This window comes from Salmo salar, chromosome ssa06 (genome assembly GCF_905237065.1).
Source record: "Salmo salar chromosome ssa06, Ssal_v3.1, whole genome shotgun sequence".
Taxonomy (NCBI): Eukaryota; Metazoa; Chordata; class Actinopteri; order Salmoniformes; family Salmonidae; genus Salmo; species Salmo salar.
The window spans coordinates 1,350,001-1,357,500 of NC_059447.1; the positions used below are offsets into that span (position 1 = coordinate 1,350,001).

A 7,500-nucleotide genomic window follows, 5' to 3' on the forward strand; every position below is an offset into this window, starting at 1 on the left:
CCATAGAGGTTATTAACCTGTTGGAGGCAGTATTAACCCATAGAGGTTATTAACCTGTTGGGGGGCAGTATTAACCCATAGAGGTTATTAACCTGTTGGGGGGGCAGTATTAACCCATAGAGGTTATTAACCTGTTGGGGGGGGCAGTATTAACCCATAGAGGTTATTAACCTGTTGGGGGGCAGTATTAACCCATAGAGGTTATTAACCTGTTGGGGGGCAGTATTAACCCATAGAGGTTATTAACCTGTTGGGGGGGCAGTATTAACCCATAGAGGTTATTAACCTGTTGGGGGGGCAGTATTAACCCATAGAGGTTATTAACCTGTTGGGGGCAGTATTAACCCATAGAGGTTATTAACCTGTTGGGGGGGCAGTATTAACCCATAGAGGTTATTAACCTGTTGGGGGGGCAGTATTAACCCATAGAGGTTATTAACCTGTTGGGGGCAGTATTAACCCATAGAGGTTATTAACCTGTTGGGGGGGCAGTATTAACCCATAGAGGTTATTAACCTGTTGGGGGGGCAGTATTAACCCATAGAGGTTATTAACCTGTTGGGGGGGCAGTATTAACCCATAGAGGTTATTAACCTGTTGGGGGGGCAGTATTAACCCATAGAGGTTATTAACCTGTTGGGGGGGCAGTATTAACCCATAGAGGTTATTAACCTGTTGGGGGGGCAGTATTAACCCATAGAGGTTATTAACCTGTTGGGGGGGCAGTATTAACCCATAGAGGTTATTAACCTGTTGGGGGGCAGTATTAACCCATAGAGGTTATTAACCTGTTGGGGGGCAGTATTAACCCATAGAGGTTATTAACCTGTTGGGGGGGCAGTATTAACCCATAGAGGTTATTAACCTGTTGGGGGCAGTATTAACCCATAGAGGTTATTAACCTGTTGGGGGCAGTATTAACCCATAGAGGTTATTAACCTGTTGGGGGGCAGTATTAACCCATAGAGGTTATTAACCTGTTGGGGGGGCAGTATTAACCCATAGAGGTTATTAACCTGTTGGGGGGGGGCAGTATTAACCCATAGAGGTTATTAACCTGTTGGGGGGGCAGTATTAACCCATAGAGGTTATTAACCTGTTGGGGGGGCAGTATTAACCCATAGAGGTTATTAACCTGTTGGGGGGGCAGTATTAACCCATAGAGGTTATTAACCTGTTGGGGGGCAGTATTAACCCATAGAGGTTATTAACCTGTTGGGGGCAGTATTAACCCATAGAGGTTATTAACCTGTTGGGGGGGCAGTATTAACCCATAGAGGTTATTAACCTGTTGGGGGGGCAGTATTAACCCATAGAGGTTATTAACCTGTTGGGGGGGTATTAACCCATAGAGGTTATTAACCTGTTGGGGGGGCAGTATTAACCCATAGAGGTTATTAACCTGTTGGGGGGCAGTATTAACCCATAGAGGTTATTAACCTGTTGGGGGGGGGCAGTATTAACCCATAGAGGTTATTAACCTGTTGGGGGGGCAGTATTAACCCATAGAGGTTATTAACCTGTTGGGGGGGCAGTATTAACCCATAGAGGTTATTAACCTGTTGGGGGGGCAGTATTAACCCATAGAGGTTATTAACCTGTTGGGGGGGCAGTATTAACCCATAGAGGTTATTAACCTGTTGGGGGGCAGTATTAACCCATAGAGGTTATTAACCTGTTGGGGGGCAGTATTAACCCATAGAGGTTATTAACCTGTTGGGGGGGGCAGTATTAACCCATAGAGGTTATTAACCTGTTGGGGGGCAGTATTAACCCATAGAGGTTATTAACCTGTTGGGGGGGGCAGTATTAACCCATAGAGGTTATTAACCTGTTGGGGGGGCAGTATTAACCCATAGAGGTTATTAACCTGTTGGGGGGGCAGTATTAACCCATAGAGGTTATTAACCTGTTGGGGGGGCAGTATTAACCCATAGAGGTTATTAACCTGTTGGGGGCAGTATTAACCCATAGAGGTTATTAACCTGTTGGGGGGGCAGTATTAACCTACAGAGGTTATTAACCTGTTGGGGGGGCAGTATTAACCCATAGAGGTTATTAACCTGTTGGGGGGCAGTATTAACCCATAGAGGTTATTAACCTGTTGGGGGGCAGTATTAACCCATAGAGGTTATTAACCTGTTGGGGGGGCAGTATTAACCCATAGAGGTTATTAACCTGTTGGAGGGCAGTATTAACCCACAGAGGTTATTAACCTGTTGGGGGGCAGTATTAACCCATAGAGGTTATTAACCTGTTGGGGGGGCAGTATTAACCCATAGAGGTTATTAACCTGTTGGGGGCAGTATTAACCCATAGAGGTTATTAACCTGTTGGGGGGGCAGTATTAACCCATAGAGGTTATTAACCTGTTGGGGGGCAGTATTAACCCATAGAGGTTATTAACCTGTTGGGGGGGGCAGTATTAACCCATAGAGGTTATTAACCTGTTGGGGGGCAGTATTAACCCATAGAGGTTATTAACCTGTTGGGGGGCAGTATTAACCCATAGAGGTTATTAACCTGTTGGGGGCAGTATTAACCCATAGAGGTTATTAACCTGTTGGGGGGGCAGTATTAACCCATAGAGGTTATTAACCTGTTGGGGGGGCAGTATTAACCCATAGAGGTTATTAACCTGTTGGGGGGGCAGTATTAACCCATAGAGGTTATTAACCTGTTGGGGGGGCAGTATTAACCCATAGAGGTTATTAACCTGTTGGGGGGGCAGTATTAACCCATAGAGGTTATTAACCTGTTGGGGGGGGCAGTATTAACCCATAGAGGTTATTAACCTGTTGGGGGGGCAGTATTAACCCATAGAGGTTATTAACCTGTTGGGGGGGCAGTATTAACCCACAGAGGTTATTAACCTGTTGGGGGGCAGTATTAACCCATAGAGGTTATTAACCTGTTGGGGGGGCAGTATTAACCCATAGAGGTTATTAACCTGTTGGGGGGCAGTATTAACCCATAGAGGTTATTAACCTGTTGGGGGCAGTATTAACCCATAGAGGTTATTAACCTGTTGGGGGGGCAGTATTAACCCATAGAGGTTATTAACCTGTTGGGGGCAGTATTAACCCATAGAGGTTATTAACCTGTTGGGGGGGGCAGTATTAACCCATAGAGGTTATTAACCTGTTGGGGGGGCAGTATTAACCCACAGAGGTTATTAACCTGTTGGGGGGCAGTATTAACCCATAGAGGTTATTAACCTGTTGGGGGGGCAGTATTAACCCATAGAGGTTATTAACCTGTTGGGGGCAGTATTAACCCATAGAGGTTATTAACCTGTTGGGGGGGGCAGTATTAACCCATAGAGGTTATTAACCTGTTGGGGGGCAGTATTAACCCATAGAGGTTATTAACCTGTTGGGGGGGCAGTATTAACCCATAGAGGTTATTAACCTGTTGGGGGGCAGTATTAACCCATAGAGGTTATTAACCTGTTGGGGGGGCAGTATTAACCCATAGAGGTTATTAACCTGTTGAAGGCGTATTAACCCATAGAGGTTATTAACCTGTTGGGGGGCAGTATTAACCCATAGAGGTTATTAACCTGTTGGGGGGCAGTATTAACCCATAGAGGTTATTAACCTGTTGGGGGGGGCAGTATTAACCCATAGAGGTTATTAACCTGTTGGGGGGGCAGTATTAACCCATAGAGGTTATTAACCTGTTGGGGGGGCAGTATTAACCCATAGAGGTTATTAACCTGTTGGGGGGGCAGTATTAACCCATAGAGGTTATTAACCTGTTGGGGGGGGCAGTATTAACCCATAGAGGTTATTAACCTGTTGGGGGGGCAGTATTAACCCATAGAGGTTATTAACCTGTTGGGGGGGCAGTATTAACCCATAGAGGTTATTAACCTGTTGGGGGGGCAGTATTAACCCATAGAGGTTATTAACCTGTTGGGGGGGCAGTATTAACCCATAGAGGTTATTAACCTGTTGGGGGGGCAGTATTAACCCACAGAGGTTATTAACCTGTTGGGGGGCAGTATTAACCCATAGAGGTTATTAACCTGTTGGGGGGGCAGTATTAACCCATAGAGGTTATTAACCTGTTGGGGGGGCAGTATTAACCCATAGAGGTTATTAACCTGTTGGGGGGCAGTATTAACCCATAGAGGTTATTAACCTGTTGGGGGGCAGTATTAACCCATAGAGGTTATTAACCTGTTGGGGGGCAGTATTAACCCATAGAGGTTATTAACCTGTTGGGGGGGCAGTATTAACCCATAGAGGTTATTAACCTGTTGGGGGGGGCAGTATTAACCCATAGAGGTTATTAACCTGTTGGGGGGGGCAGTATTAACCCATAGAGGTTATTAACCTGTTGGGGGGGGCAGTATTAACCCATAGAGGTTATTAACCTGTTGGGGGGGGCAGTATTAACCCATAGAGGTTATTAACCTGTTGGGGGCAGTATTAACCCATAGAGGTTATTAACCTGTTGGGGGGCAGTATTAACCCATAGAGGTTATTAACCTGTTGGGGGGGCAGTATTAACCCATAGAGGTTATTAACCTGTTGGGGGGGGCAGTATTAACCCACAGAGGTTATTAACCTGTTGGGGGCAGTATTAACCCATAGAGGTTATTAACCTGTTGGGGGGGGCAGTATTAACCCATAGAGGTTATTAACCTGTTGGGGGGGCAGTATTAACCCATAGAGGTTATTAACCTGTTGGGGGGGCAGTATTAACCCATAGAGGTTATTAACCTGTTGGGGGGGGCAGTATTAACCCACAGAGGTTATTAACCTGTTGGGGGGGCAGTATTAACCCATAGAGGTTATTAACCTGTTGGGGGGGGCAGTATTAACCCATAGAGGTTATTAACCTGTTGGGGGGGCAGTATTAACCCATAGAGGTTATTAACCTGTTGGGGGGCAGTATTAACCCATAGAGGTTATTAACCTGTTGGGGGGCAGTATTAACCCATAGAGGTTATTAACCTGTTGGGGGGGGCAGTATTAACCCATAGAGGTTATTAACCTGTTGGGGGGGCAGTATTAACCCATAGAGGTTATTAACCTGTTGGGGGGCAGTATTAACCCATAGAGGTTATTAACCTGTTGGGGGGGCAGTATTAACCCATAGAGGTTATTAACCTGTTGGGGGGGCAGTATTAACCCATAGAGGTTATTAACCTGTTGGGGGGGCAGTATTAACCCATAGAGGTTATTAACCTGTTGGGGGGGGCAGTATTAACCCATAGAGGTTATTAACCTGTTGGGGGGCAGTATTAACCCATAGAGGTTATTAACCTGTTGGGGGGGCAGTATTAACCCATAGAGGTTATTAACCTGTTGGGGGGGCAGTATTAACCCATAGAGGTTATTAACCTGTTGGGGGGGCAGTATTAACCCATAGAGGTTATTAACCTGTTGGGGGGGGCAGTATTAACCCATAGAGGTTATTAACCTGTTGGGGGGGCAGTATTAACCCATAGAGGTTATTAACCTGTTGGGGGGGCAGTATTAACCCATAGAGGTTATTAACCTGTTGGGGGGGCAGTATTAACCCATAGAGGTTATTAACCTGTTGGGGGGCAGTATTAACCCATAGAGGTTATTAACCTGTTGGGGGCAGTTAACGTTGGGGGCAGTATTAACCCATAGAGGTTATTAACCTGTTGGGGGGGGCAGTATTAACCCATAGAGGTTATTAACCTGTTGGGGGGGGCAGTATTAACCCATAGAGGTTATTAACCTGTTGGGGGGGGCAGTATTAACCCATAGAGGTTATTACCTGTTGTTTCCTGTTGGGGGCAGTATTAACCCATAGAGGTTATTAACCTGTTGGGGGGGGCAGTATTAACCCATAGAGGTTATTAACCTGTTGGGGGGCAGTATTAACCCATAGAGGTTATTAACCTGTTGGGGGGCAGTATTAACCCATAGAGGTTATTAACCTGTTGGGGGGGCAGTATTAACCCATAGAGGTTATTAACCTGTTGGGGGGGCAGTATTAACCCATAGAGGTTATTAACCTGTTGGGGGGGCAGTATTAACCCATAGAGGTTATTAACCTGTTGGGGGCAGTATTAACCCATAGAGGTTATTAACCTGTTGGGGGGGGGCAGTATTAACCCATAGAGGTTATTAACCTGTTGGGGCCCGGTTATTAACCTGTTGGGGGGCAGTATTAACCCATAGAGGTTATTAACCTGTTGGGGGGGCAGTATTAACCCATAGAGGTTATTAACCTGTTGGGGGGGCAGTATTAACCCATAGAGGTTATTAACCTGTTGGGGGGGCAGTATTAACCCATAGAGGTTATTAACCTGTTGGGGGGCAGTATTAACCCACAGAGGTTATTAACCTGTTGGGGGGGCAGTATTAACCCATAGAGGTTATTAACCTGTTGGGGGGCAGTATTAACCCATAGAGGTTATTAACCTGTTGGGGGGGCAGTATTAACCCATAGAGGTTATTAACCTGTTGGGGGGGCAGTATTAACCCACAGAGGTTATTAACCTGTTGGGGGGCAGTATTAACCCATAGAGGTTATTAACCTGTTGGGGGGGCAGTATTAACCCATAGAGGTTATTAACCTGTTGGGGGGGCAGTATTAACCCATAGAGGTTATTAACCTGTTGAGGGGCAGTATTAACCCATAGAGGTTATTAACCTGTTGGGGGGGGGCAGTATTAACCCATAGAGGTTATTAACCTGTTGGGGGGGCAGTATTAACCCATAGAGGTTATTAACCTGTTGGGGGGCAGTATTAACCCATAGAGGTTATTAACCTGTTGCGTGGGGGCAGTATTAACCCATAGAGGTTATTAACCTGTTGTTGGGGGGGCAGTATTAACCCATAGAGGTTATTAACCTGTTGGGGGGCAGTATTAACCCATAGAGGTTATTAACCTGTTGGGGGGGCAGTATTAACCCATAGAGGTTATTAACCTGTTGGGGGGGCAGTATTAACCCATAGAGGTTATTAACCTGTTGGGGGGGGCAGTATTAACCCATAGAGGTTATTAACCTGTTGGGGGGCAGTATTAACCCATAGAGGTTATTAACCTGTTGGGGGGCAGTATTAACCCATAGAGGTTATTAACCTGTTGGGGGGGCAGTATTAACCCATAGAGGTTATTAACCTGTTGGGGGCAGTATTAACCCATAGAGGTTATTAACCTGTTGGGGGGGGCAGTATTAACCCATAGAGGTTATTAACCTGTTGGGGGGGCAGTATTAACCCATAGAGGTTATTAACCTGTTGGGGGGCAGTATTAACCCACAGAGGTTATTAACCTGTTGGGGGGGCAGTATTAACCCATAGAGGTTATTAACCTGTTGGGGGGGCAGTATTAACCCATAGAGGTTATTAACCTGTTGGGGGGGCAGTATTAACCCATAGAGGTTATTAACCTGTTGGGGGGCAGTATTAACCCATAGAGGTTATTAACCTGTTGGGGGGGCAGTATTAACCCATAGAGGTTATTAACCTGTTGGGGGGGGCAGTATTAACCCATAGAGGTTATTA

The 7,500-nt window shown here is 45.9% G+C and overlaps 1 protein-coding gene across 2 annotated transcripts in view; it reads left to right on the forward strand.

The window, feature by feature from the left end:
• Positions 1-7,500, forward strand: part of LOC123743352 (epithelial membrane protein 2) — a 37,761-nt gene that overhangs the window by 19,675 nt on the left and 10,586 nt on the right. The window lies entirely within an intron of this gene.